The sequence below is a fragment of the Ciconia boyciana genome, chromosome 11, assembly GCF_034638445.1.
Source record: "Ciconia boyciana chromosome 11, ASM3463844v1, whole genome shotgun sequence".
In the NCBI taxonomy this organism is placed as follows: domain Eukaryota; kingdom Metazoa; phylum Chordata; class Aves; order Ciconiiformes; family Ciconiidae; genus Ciconia; species Ciconia boyciana.
In genome coordinates, this window is record NC_132944.1 from 21,664,596 (window position 1) to 21,678,407 (window position 13,812).

The window sequence follows — 13,812 nt, forward strand, 5'->3', positions numbered from 1 at the left end:
TGCATGAAACTCCATCATTCCCAGACCTTGGGAGGTTTTGAGGAGGAGGACAGCAGAGGAAACGTTCAGCACCTGAGCCAGAGAGGACAAAGCATCTCTTCCTCTCCTGTGCTGTGAAACGTGTATGAGACGTGCTGAGCAACGCCTGTGTCCTCAGTCCCATCCCGAGACCTGTGCCCAGCACCCACAGGGATGGGATTACAGCAGCATCTATGCTTTGGTTTAAAACAAGGTCAAACTCCTAGCCTTTGATGTTGTGGGGCTCAGTCTGAAACGAGACGGGGGTGAAACCAATCCAGCGATGCCTGCCCGAGTCCAAAACCTCCCTCTGCAGCCCAGTTCAGACACGTACCCCAGCCTGCACCCTGGCAGGATGGCTCTCTGCCACGGCTCATCTGCCTCCACCTCTGCCCCCAGTTTCAAATTTCTTCAGCAATGCGTTCTGCAACAAACAAGGATTTCTGGGGCGACGTCGGTAAGACCAGAAGGGTATCCTTCTGCTGCTTGGAAATGTGTAAGCGTGAACAACTCATTCAGCACAGCACCCCTTGGCCATTCATATCTATCTGATGTTCAAATATATTTTTAATTATCAATCTATCTGAGGTGATTTTTTTTTTTTCACTAGACAATACCCAACTGTATTGTAAGAGCTGTTGGGAGTGAGCCAGAGAATTTGGCAGCAAGATAAGGAACATTTGGGCTTTTGACACTTAGGAACATATGGAGAGAGGTTTGGAAGATTGCCACATGGGGTGTAACTTGGAAGATGCCACATTTCTTCATCCTTTTTTTGTGGACAGAAGTAGAAGAAATTTTACTTTTTTGAAGGACCTAATTCCCGTTTCCTTTTCTATGATGTACTGCTGCTCTAGAATAAACCACTATGCTCAGTTGCAAGGTTTGAGCAAAAATCAGCTGCATGTTTATGGGCAACTGTAGATGGGTAATTAAAAGGGTGACAGTATTGCAGATCTTTCCAAGCTTTTACCTCCTGATTCATGAGATCCCTTGCAGATGAACTCACAACGCTACAGTCTGGAGACTCAGATCATGGGGTGGAAGAGGATATCTGGTGCCTGGCCTGAGTCAGGATGTGTGCCATCTACCCAGGTCTTTGAGGACGAGGCCCTGCTAGGTGGTCCCTCCTTGCTCCCTGTGACCATCTTATCTCCCCATCACCTTGACACCCATGGATGGGTGGACAGTTCAGGCTGTCTGCCTCTGGGACATAGTTTTGTCATGCGGGTTGGAGCTCCAGCACTATGCTACAAATGCCAGCCACATTTGGGGCAGCAGGGCATGGGAGAGAGGAGCCACCTCCAGCTCAGTGCTCAGGACCGGACATGTATGAACCAGCATCGTCTTCATACTGCTTTAGGGACAGATGCCTCACGCCCATGATGGGAGAAGTCCACATCTCTCAGAGTTACCGCCTCTGTTTGTCAGAAAAGCGATGCATCGTTTGCTTCGTATTTGGTAATTCATTCACCGTAACCGTTGCATAAGAAAGGGGTTTTTAATGCATTTTTTGTGGCACAGTTGTGCGCCAGGTTGGGGGGCTGCGGCAAATGCAGAATTTATTGGAATACACAAACCTGGATAGCCTTCTTAATTTGCACAATTGGCACAGGGGCCCTGCAGCTTACTGAATACTAATTAATCTCTCCAACTGGCAGGAATGCATCATCATCCTGGTTTAGCGATGAGGGACAAAGACCAAAGGGAGTTGCAGGGGCTTGTGCTGAGTGACAGATAAAGTCACAGCAGCCAGCATTACGGTCGTCTTTGGTGTCCTGAGTAGTAAATCCCCCGAGTTTGCCAAGACTCCATCTGAACAGCAGGATGGAGGCACTTTGGGGCTTTTCCCTAGATCCTTGTCCCCGATAGCTCAGTTCAGGGCAGGCTGCAGCTCTTGTCCCTCCCAAGTGCTCAGGTTTCCTTTCCTCGAGAAGGAGTAAGAGCGATGGGGAGGAGGTGCATGCCAGCTCTGCCTTCAGCAGGGAGCTGGAAACCAGCCTGGGCGTGCATTCGCTTCTGGGAATTGGGAAGCACTCTCAGACCCTGCGCTTTTGGTTATAGTCCGAGTGTTTCTTGCCCACAAATTCACTGAGGCTTTTTTACTTGCATTTTCATGTGACAGTTTGTTTCAACACATGCAGCCAAATAATGACTAGACAGGGCCAGTTCCTGTTATTTCTTTGCTAACAGCGTGCCGGGGGTCACTAAGGTATCTCCAGGTTATGGAAGGGGTAAGTGGAAGCTAAGGAGGGGACATCCAGGAACGGGAATTGAGCATGGAGGAATTGGTGAGCAGAGCGGAAGAAAGAGCATCTCCTCCAAAGGAATTCAAAGACCTGTGGCAATAGCTCTTTGAGGACTGACCATGTAGGTCAGGAGAGCAAAAAAGATAGGCAAACCCCAAATCTTTTGAATGGGATTTATTTTAGAATGAAACCTCTGCCTTTCTGAATAAAACCTGGGAAGGATTGGGTGAGTCTGGAGCATTTTTTAGCCTTATATCCTGTGGCTGCAGCATTTCTGAGCCAGCTAAAATCTGATTTAGAAGGCTTTTAATATTTTGCTTCCTCTTGCAGTACGTACCCTAAGAAACATTATCGTTATTTCTACTTTCTGTGGCTATAATAGCCCCAAGTTCTGCTATTCTGAGTATGCACTTCCCTTCCTCAGTTTCAGTTTTGGTGTCCATTTAGAAACCTTTTTGTCACTAACACAGTTATAGCCTTAATTTTCTTAGAGAGATGAAAAAGCACTAAAACTAACGTACAGAACCGCATTTCCACAACCCCATCCAGTTACATGCTTCTTTGCATCTCCATTCCCATCTCTACTGATCTAAAAGGAGAAAAAATGCTCTCCTATCAGCCCATTCCTTCTGTCTGATTAACTGGCGGCTATCACAGGTCTTCCTTCTCACTATTACAATTTCATTTCCAGAGAAAAAAAACCTGATGGATGTTGAGCTCCTGGACTGTGGCATCACTGCCAAAAAAAAAAAATCAGGTTTCTGTTTATACCTTAATCAGGCTGCGTGTTCATTGGAAATCAGTAGATATTTTGCCTAAAAGCATCCGGCAGTGCAGTATAACGCAGTAATAACTGCTTATCGGGGGATCGGGGGGAAGCCCCAGCAGAAAGACTGTAGGTGCAGTTCGAAGCACTGGTGAGTGGTTGACTTTGGGGGCTTTCTTTTGCCGGCTTTTTTTTTTAAGATCGCCTGAATTTGATGGAGGCTTTTTCCTTTAAAAGACAGAAAGACCTACAAATTAAGCAACATCTATCTCCTAATGTGTGAAACTGCAATTTGCATACATCGTGGCAGCTGCTGAGTCGGTCCTTATTACCTCCGCTGGAGTGTTAATTTAGTCACAACTTTCTCATTTATTTAAATGAAAAAGCAGCGGGCGGCTGGCGTGCCACATTAGCTGTCAGGCAACCTGGGAATCAGGTTGACGGAGCCAGAAAGAGATTTCAATTCAGAGGGACTGCAGGGGGGCTAGCCCCTGGACCGGTGGTCACAGGCGAGCTCAAGGTTGCCCTTGGTCTGCCCTAAAGGTCAACGCTTACCCTAAGGAAAAAAAAAAAAAAATCAGTGCTGTGTTTGGATTGGCGTAAGAGAATAGATAATAGGATTAAACTGGAAATCTCTCTGGTTTTTCTCTCCCTATGTATCCAAATTAGCACTGTATATAAGATATGATAACCAAAATATCAACAGTGGTTCTAACATAATACAAATAGAATAATCTCCATTTGTAGAGCCCCTAGTGTGCTGTGGTCCAAACCCACCATCGGGGCCTGGATGCACTCCGGCTCTCTGCCCAAGCGGGAGGATGCCGAAGCTGCCCCGCGGGACGTGCCGGCAGGAGGGAGCAGCTGGGGCAGCGAGCGGTGCCGGTGCCATCACCGCTGCAGCCGCCCTGGAGGCACTTCCACACACGGCTAACGCCAAGGGGGTGAACGGACCTCACGGAATTACTGGCGTGCGGGAGGTAAAGCAGATGTGAGGTCCTAGTCCCCAAACCGGAGGCTGCCGCGCTATCCAGGGAAAGAGGGTGAGGAGCCCCGGGGAATTCCTCAGCCGGGAGGAGCGAAGAGCAGTGGCCGTGCTGGGGAGTCACCCGTGGGCACGGAGTCAAGCACGAGGCTCTCCTCTTCCGAGCTACAACCTTGTGCCACCGTTTAATGACGTGCCCGTGTAGAACTATATATTTGTCAGAGCCAGAGCAACATTGCAGAACCACGGCAAGAGTGACAGAGAGAAGTTTCGTTCAGCACGTTGGCTGCAACGTTGCAGTGGCAGCAAAGAAAACCCACATCCTGAGAGCCGCCACACACCGCCCAGAGCTCAGCTGAGCTGGCGTGGGGCCCTTCTAAAGTTCAGCTATAACTGACTGTGGCTTGTGGGTCCGCTCCTGGCAAGCCATGATGTAGCTTCACCTACAGACAATTTGCATGCACCCGTCAGCAAAACAGGTTTTCTGCTTTCGGCTGAACTGTAAATGTTGTGTAGCTGTTCCCAAAGCCTCTACGCTGAAAAACATACTCTTGGAAACTGGTCAGACTTTTGCCTAAAAGGGGGTGTTTTTCCAAGAGGTGAATCACTAGCAATTGAGATTTAGAAGGGAATTTCTTTGTTCATGCAACGCCAGAAGGTACTCTATGACTGGTGCCATGCAAAAAGTGTTCTAAAACATTAAATGCAACACATATTTCCTAAACACGGATATATTCACATCAGGTGCGTCTCTTCTGTCTCTGACACCTACTTCTTATCATTGTTTTAAAATTCACTGTATTAAAAGATCACCCATTTGTTGTATTACCACAGATATTCTTCCCTTTGCCATTAACTTAACAAAGTTCAGCAAAAACTTTTGTCTTCGCCCACTCCTCAGCCATTCATTTTTACAATTAAAATCACCATGACGACAGATAATGATATCAGAAAGAAAGGATTACGACTTAATTACATGAAGAAGGTGAAAACAGGGTTGGCTTACAGCAGAGAAAGCTTTTAATTCTAGCAAAAATATCGGGGGCCTGATTCACCGCGGTGTTACTCCGTTTGTGTAATTACAAAGTGCTGCTGAGAGTCGCCCAGCGGTCACCCCTCTGCGAGACGGGGTGTCCCGCTTAATTCAGTGAAGTGCAAGAGAAATATTCAGAATTTTGTGAGCGATAAAAAGGAATTCGTCTTAAAAGCATTAGTCGGTACTTTTGTGAAACGGGCTCATTACAGAAATTAACTGAAGAAACGCACCCATAAAGGAAACACGATTATTAATATGGTAGCAGAGTGGTTTCGTATAAATAAAATTCATTACATAAATACTCCATGTTAGCCATCACGATACTATAAATTGTTCCACATAACAGGAGAACAAGGCAATTTAGGGATAAAAATGGCCCATTTTTATCAGAGCTGTGGCATTTCATCAGTTCACCGTCCTATCTTGGCTTCTGTGAAAACTATCGGATCAGATTGGATATTTTATTTCTAAGATACAGCTGAACTTTTAATAAGAACAATCTGGGAGTTTAGACAATATATATCTTTGTAATCTGATCTATTGAGTTTTCTGACATGAGTAAACTTTAATCACTTTGGGGTTTTTTCCTAGTTTTGTTCACAAATTATATGAAATATACTTCTCAAAATTATGTACATCTTTATTTTTCCCCTAAAAACAACAAACCGCTGTTAACAGTTGAACATTCCTGAACACTCCCTCCATGGCTTTTGGAAAAACTCTGTAATAAAACCGTCAGACTACAAATCTAGATAAGGAAATACATTTCATTTTCAATTTTCTCAGGAGCTATTATGATCAATCAAGCAATTAGTACAGTGAATAAATAAATTAATGCCATTTAAAAAAGAACGTTCCGAAAACCCCTTAATGTCTTTCTCAACTAAAAGTATAGGCTCGACATTAATCAATTTTATAACCCTAATTTTTGCTTAATCTTTTTTCCATCTTTGCTTAAACATATGGAGATATAAATAGTGTCTTATGGCCCTTTCTATTCCCCTTTAATTTACAGAGCAGAGGATCTGCAGCTGATGTAAATCAGTGCGGCCCCACTATTCTGGACCAATTTAGTGGATCTGCTTCTGATTTCCATCAACACAAACAAGAAGATAGTCAGGTCTTATGCCCGATTAAAATATACGGATAACACATTTGGTCAGGAATCCTTATTTTACGCACAACTTCAGCTCTTAGAGGTCTAGCAAGGGCAGGCGAAACAGTTTGGGGAAGTTCCTCTCAGCTGTAGAGACAGTGGCCTTGGGTTTGAGAGTGGCTTGGATAGGGTCAGCGAGCACCAGCGTCTCCTCGGGTTTGGTACCCAGACCTCAGCGGTGTGGGAGCCGGTCTGATCATCGCCTACGCTGGAGCTGCTCCAGCCGCCCAGAAACAACCGCGGCACAGAGGTGTGCCCAGGGTGAGGTCCGGGAGGGGACCTTTATCGCCTCAAGATGCGCCAGGGGAGGTTTAGACTGGATATTTAAAAGACGTTGGGATGAGGTGCTTAGAGACATGGCGTAGTGGTGGTCTTGGTAGTGTTAGGTTTACAGTTGGACTCAATGATCTTAAAGGTCTTTTCCAACCTCTACGATTCTGTGATTCTGTGATATTAGGAAATTTTACTTCGCTTAAAGGGTTCTCAAGCACTGGAACAGGCTGCCCAGGGAAGGGGTTGAGTCGCCATCCCTGGAGGGATTTAAGAGACGTTGGGATGAGGTGCTGAGGGACACGGTGTAGTGGTGGGCTTGGCAGTGTTAGGTTTACGGTTGGACTCGATGATCTTAAAGGTCTTTTCCAACCTCTACGATTCTGTGATTCTGTGGGACGGGACATAATTCTTTAGGTGGGCCACCGACACAAGTGGTAGCTGTGCCATCCCACAGAGGAGCCTGCTGCTTTTTAGCACGCAGCCTGGCAGGCAGCAGGCCAGGCAGCGCACGGGCAGGGGGGAAGGAGAGCAGCGCCGGTGCCAGTTGGCTGTGTCCTAATGTGCCCCTGTGCATGACATTAAAGCAGCTCCTCATCCCAGCCAGGAGCCCAGCGCGGGCTATTTATAGCCCTGGCACCTCGCTGCTCCCCAGCAGCTCTGTGCTGCTGTATGAGATCTCTGCTTCCCTCTCCCACGCGCTTTCACAGACACCTGCTGCTCCCGGCGTCGGAAAGGTACATTTAAATCCTTTCCCCACTCAGAGCAGGAAAGAGAAGGGAGTTTGGTGCCGAGAGGGATGGGCAATGTGGAAACGCCGGGGCCAGGCTGCTTTGGGTTGCTGGGTGCGTGGGAAATTTGTGGGCAGGGGTACTTGTATGTATGTCTTGGGGAACCCTTAAAGATGCTGCAGAGGGGGCCTATATGTAGCGATGCAGGGTCTGCTGCAAGGCAGCTGCTTGGCAGGGAGGCTGTAGGACCCTTGTTTCCTTTCTGTCAGTGCCAAAATTGAAGTCCTCTCAGTTTTTACGGTGCCTGCTGTCCAGTTCATAAAGGAAATGTAAGGGATTCTTTACAAAGTTAGGATGGGAACTCCCAAACAATATCAAACTTGGCGTCTGTTTGCAGCTATATGGGGTTTGCCAGCAGTGTGGAAATAGGGTCAGCCTGCGGATGCAGAAATTTCCACGTCTGAGGTCTGTGCACGGGACGGGCTCCACACTCTCCACAAGCCTGCAAACATCTAGACTTGCTTCCAGCAAGAAAGCTCAGAGACACTCTTGCTTCTCCCATCGAGGTATCCGTACGTGCCTGGGACTGATCCTTACCACCAAGAGGCTGAACATTTTTAACACGAGGATTCAGTGGGGATCGCAGATTTAGTAGGTATCAATCTGTGTTAGTGCAGGGGCCATCTTGGAGGTGGTGCTGTGCTGTTGCCATGGGTTGCTATGAATTTTCTTTTCTGGGGGTATGGACATACCCAGATATTTGCTTGGTAGCGACTGAAATTGAAACTAGAGAAATTTATGGGGAAGGCTGGATTCGAACAGTAACTAATGGAATGCTGACGTCAAGTTATAAGGGTTTACAACGTGCAATTTATTTTAATTTCACTGCTGAGTGACATGGATATTAAAGCTTTTACATACTAGCATTTGCTCACCAACGGATACATACTTCAGAGTTTTATGTAAATATTAGCAATTAGAGTTCACAATCTTTTCTGTTGTAAAAATGAAAAACAGAGCCTAGTTTGCACCAAGTTATTAGATTACATTTCTTTTAATTGTGATACCGTGCAATTTATACTGTATGATATAATTGTTCCAGAAAGCAAGCCTTTCCTATGCTCGCCAGTATGTTGAGATAAATGCAAAAAGAGAAACCTCTAAGACCTTTGCCAGGCTGTTTAAAGAGCTCCTGAAATACATTTTAGAAATACATTTTCCTTCTGCTGGCATCTGTCATTGGGTATGTAAAAAACTTGTGCATCCTCCTTCTGTGAATGAGCACTTTGCCATTTCAATTAGTTTTGATATGTAAGAAAAACGATCTGCACATGTGAACTGTAAAAGAAATGGGCTCTGCCTCTATATATTTAGCTTCTATTCTTCTCATGCAATTAATGCACATAATTGGCTCAGACTGGGATTTGTTTATAGGCATTTGTTTGTGAACAGAGCCACAGCCATTTTCTACTTAAATCATGGGAGTCTTTTGACTGACTTCACTGAGCTTTGAATCAGAGTAAGATTAAGGTCAGGTGAAGGCAGATTTGAAAAGATGGCCCACAGGGTCTTTCATTTTCAGCTGCTTTGATTTTTTTCATGAATCTATAACAGTTTAAAGAAAAAAAAAGCCTGGTATTTGCTGAGATACGATCAATATTAATCCAATCCCATATCTAGGCCTCTGTCTTGGCAGTAAACGGAGCTCAAACTGTCAAATCTTTCCAGAATCATAAACTACCCAAAGGCTTTGAAAACTGATCAAAGCATCTTCAGGTCTCCGATGGTCAAACGTGCTCCCAAACACAGTTTCTGAAGCTTCGCAGGCTGCTTAAAATCTCACTGTTACGTGTCAAGCTTCTCCTACCCAAAGAGCCTTGTTAAGTCCCATTTTATTTTTATTTTAAATTAAACAAACAAATAAGCTACTGTAGAAAGGACGGGCTGTGTCCTACGCAGCAGGCTGAGCGGAGGCGACTGCAGTCTCTGGATGCAACCACGCGCAGCCGGGATGCTCACAGCAGCCGGGGTGCGGTGCCGCACGCGGGGGAACACAGCGCTGCCACAACCGCCTACCTCGAGAGTTACCTTTGCTGCTTGCAGGCCAGCAGCCTGTCCTTCTGCGCCGAGAGCTTCCTTTGACACCACTTGCAGACTGTAACCGGCTCAGAAAGCTCCCACGAGCGTGCCTAGCAGCACGCGTCCCAGCAGGAGCTGGCCCGTGCCTGGATAGCGTGAGACCTCAGACTGCCTCGACTCGGGCTCCTCAGTATCAGACGGCACGGGAAAATAAACAAGGTGCCACAGGGACTGAGGGGAGAACACCAGCTAAAATCTCTCTCAGAAGGATTGTCATACTGTGGGGCTGATCCTGGGAGGTCGATAGGGCTGAGCAAGGAGAGTTCTTTCTGACTTTAAGGGGAAGGAGATCACGTCACCTGGCGAACCTTTTAAACCTGCCTACGCAATTTAAGGCTGAAGTTTTACCTTTAAAAGTGATGCAGACACTTCAGTTCCTATAACGCACAGTGAGCTTAAGTAGGACTTGGACTTTTAACTTAATTAGATGTTTTTGAAAACCTGAAAATCCTAAATCTCCAAGTAACTAGCAACTGAAAGAATATGGAAAACTTCAGAAAAGGTACCCTGGCTGCTAGTAGTTACGGTGATACTTGAGACGCGTCCAAACGCTAAACGTCTAATTGCCACAGAGAACCATTAATTAGAGAGACTTACCTGTACGCCCCCTCAAACCATACAGACATGCATTTCATAACAAGAATGGGATGTTCTGCCACTTAATGCTCTGCCACAAGTTTGTGTATTTTATCTGGGCAGAATGGATGAAGTTCATCCAAGAAATAATATCTAAGTCAAAGCAAGAAGGTAAGCGTTCCCTGAAACTGTGGGCGACCTTTCCAGCACAGATCTCTAGGCACAGACTAGAAACGCTTCCCAGTCTGACCACCAATAACTATTCTTTGAATCTGCTTTTTTTTAGCCAGTTGGCCATCAAACTTACGTTGCTTTAGTCAGTTGATTTCATCACAATTTGTTTCTAATGATATCATGTAGGACCACATCAGTAACGTCACTCAAGACAAAGTACCTAATTTATCCGCTATTATCCCTGAAAAAATGAAGAAAATTAAATTGGATTGACACAATTTGTTCTTGATAAATAGGTGCTATAGCTGCTTTTATCACCTTATTGCCCTCTAAATTCTTATAATTCAATCACGTAATAATTTCTTCCAGCATCTTTCCAGGTATCAGAATTAGGATAATAGTTCCTATTATCCTATAGATATAGGAACATCTATAATGCCCTGGAAGCTTCCTTTCTATATCTTATTCTTACTACATCTTTTCCTTATACCAAGATTAGCATTATTATTTGCCCTTTTTGAGCAGTGTGGGATCTTTTGCACGGTTTAAAATCTTGATCTTAAATGCCAGCACAGCCTTCATCATTAAACCCTGAGATTATAACATTATTATCATCTGGGTACTGATTTCTGCCTTGCTGTGGCTGTCAGCCAAATGTCATAATGCATACAATTAACAGATTTGCTTCCCAGCCTACTGATAACAAAGGAAGCACAAATAATTCAGAGGCAGCGGCACCGGTTCTTTGATGTGACTGAACTCTGATCCTTTCAGCACCTGAAGGGAGGCAGGCTGAAGACAGGGCAGCCTCATTAAGGCAGAGAAGAGGGGAAAAAAAACCAGAAAAAAGCAGAGAGGAAGAGGAGGATGCAGGAGGTGCCCCCCGCGCCGCTGCCCCATGCTGGGTGCTGTGACCTCTTCTGGGCCGGGTCCCACAGCTCCCACCCTCCCGCCATGGCGCGGGCAAGAGGAGATTCCTCAGGACTGGCGAAAAGACAAGAAAAATCTATGTCCCAGACAAAACTACAGACAAAATAATGTCTCTAATTACCAGGTAGCTTTTTTTTTTTTTCCCCCAGAGGTTAAGGGAAATTCCTGATGAGATACTTCCATCTGGTTTACAGTCCCTTTGCGCTGGGGCAGTTCAAAGAGGCTGCAGTGTAACTGAGAATTGAGGACAGCATTTATTTATAGTTTGATAGCCTCATAAAAGCTGTAGAGCTGAGCTCACAGCAGTGCGCTTATTTATGTTTTGAACTGCTCATGCAGCACCCTACTGCCTTGCAAAGCGTATGCTGTAGCTCCTGCATAAAATTATATATGAGTCTTCATAAGGTTCATGACATGAAGGCAAAAAAAAAAAAAAAAGGAGAAATTAGACTAACAAAACAGCTGATATAAAAATAAAAGTAGCAGCCAGAACTGGAGGAAAATTAACAGCATGGCTCTGAAATAAAGTAACATCAAATGAAGATTTGCACCTGAATCCAATATCCCAAAACTCTGAATAAGGCAATAGCTCTGATTTCAGCTCCTGGTGACATTACAAAGGATTTGAGCCTTGCACTGGAGGTTTTATAATGACAACCCAGCCTCTGGCACAATCTCAGTATAGTGTCTCACTGCAGATTATATTTGTATCACATTTATCCTTTCTTTTAATATCAATGTACCATCTTTTTTCCTCTGTAACCCAGAGGGGAAAGCAAAGCAGCACCATTTCATTATTACCCTTTAATAGTCTTTCCAGTGATATAAAGGAGAATATTAATATCCTTCCAATGACCTCACCTAAACACTGCTAAAAGCCAGGAAGGGAGTGACACGTTTGTAGCTAATGCACAGGGATGAATTTCTGAAGTTAATGAAAGGATTTCACCCCTGGGTTTTAATCCTGTTTTCTTTTTAACCTTTTAGCTTCCGTTTCCTCAGCTGTAGGATGGAGAAATAGGCTTACATACAAGCCGGCAGCACCATTTTATTGAGTACAGTTCAGTCAGGAGCGTGGCGTGCTATCAAAGCAAGGCGATGAAGAAGGTGCATTCTTACGAGGAAAGGCAAATACTGTCTTCTTGAAAGTGTAAGGTAACCAAGCTCTGCCTGTAGCTCTGGCTGGGGAAGCAGCCTTGCCCTCCAGATCTCCGTGAGGTGGGTGAAGGGGAGGCTGGAGATCCTGGCTGCAAGGTGGAGACTCCTTGCACAATTCAGCCCAAGGATGAGGTGATGACTGGGTATGGACCAGCTCCAGGAGAGGGGAGGCCGCCCCATCCACCGCTCTGAGGCTGAAGGTAGCTCTGCTGCTGCTCCTGGGGAGGATGCCCAGAGCCGACCCACCAGCCTTGCGGGCGGCAGAGGAGACCACCCTGCACTGGGTGCAGGTGGACGCTGCCCTTCATCGTCTGGGTAGTGGGTCTAGGACTTATCCATCAGATAATCTGTGCCTAAAGTAGTGCGTAAATGGCATGAGCTACATCGGGCTTTGAGATCCCTATTGCCAACGTCTTAATGATGAAAGAGAGGAGAAAACGGCTGTGAGCATGTTGTGCCAGATATCCTAATCACTGGTAAACGAACACATAAAATTCACAAATGTGATGAACGGTGTAATCAAAGACAAATTGTTGCTCTTAAGAAAGCTAAATTAACAGTGAAAGAAAACTTAAAGGTGACCAGCAAAGGAAGTGAAATCGTAACTCAGTTCTACACTGCTTCTTCCTGATCTGTACAAAAGTCTGGGAAAGATGATGATGATTAATCATCTCACTTGTTCTTCACATTAAAAATGCACATTTTGTCCATTATGGAAAAGCTGGAGGATGTGTGAAGCTCTGACATCACAAAAGAGAAAGGAGAGAAGTTGATAATTTTGGAGGAAAAACCCTGGTTAGTCAGATTGCTAAACAGGACTGGGGTCTTGCTGGTAGGTATTAACACTTTCCTGCAGCTGGAGAGTGAACAACCTGGTTAAAGACACTACGGCTCATCTGCTTTAAGATATGTGTGCTTATAATACATGATCTTTGAGATATGGTGTGGTCCCTTTATCAAAATGCAGCGAAGATCAAATATTACAGGGTGATAAAACAGCATGAGGGGAAAACAATAAACTGGCCATCTAATTATCATGCAGGATTAAGAAAAATAACATTTTCTATCTCATAAAAGGCTTCTACTGACTGTAAAGACTGCTCCAGAGGCAGCCGATGCAGGATTAAGACCTAAGTTTTCTCAAATGCAGTATTTAATTCCAATGTAGCCAGCAAAAAAAAAAAAAAAATTCTAGATTTTGGAAATACCATCGCTTTATTTTTTTGTACTAAAGTTACTGCCTTTGATTGATTTTTAAAAGTACCATAAGAAGAGCTCAGAGCTTGGCCAACATTCAGACTATGAAGTTAATGTTTTGTCTTCCAAATCCATTTTTAAAATCTGGTAATAACCCAGATTCATTTCTCAGATGTGTTGCTTCTAGTTCCAGATTTGGAATAAGGAAAGAATTGATAAAATCAAGGAAATGCTAGTCTTCAAGCATGCCTGGCTTTTAATTTAGCACTCAAAGTGAGGAATCTATGTAATTTGCTAAACCAGATGATGACTACTTCCAAAAACAACTGAACAGCTAAAAGAGTAGGCCTGAGATTGACGATATAGCTGTAGATTTCCTTTTCACCTGGGAAATAACTATAATATTTAAAAAAAATCCATCTATCTA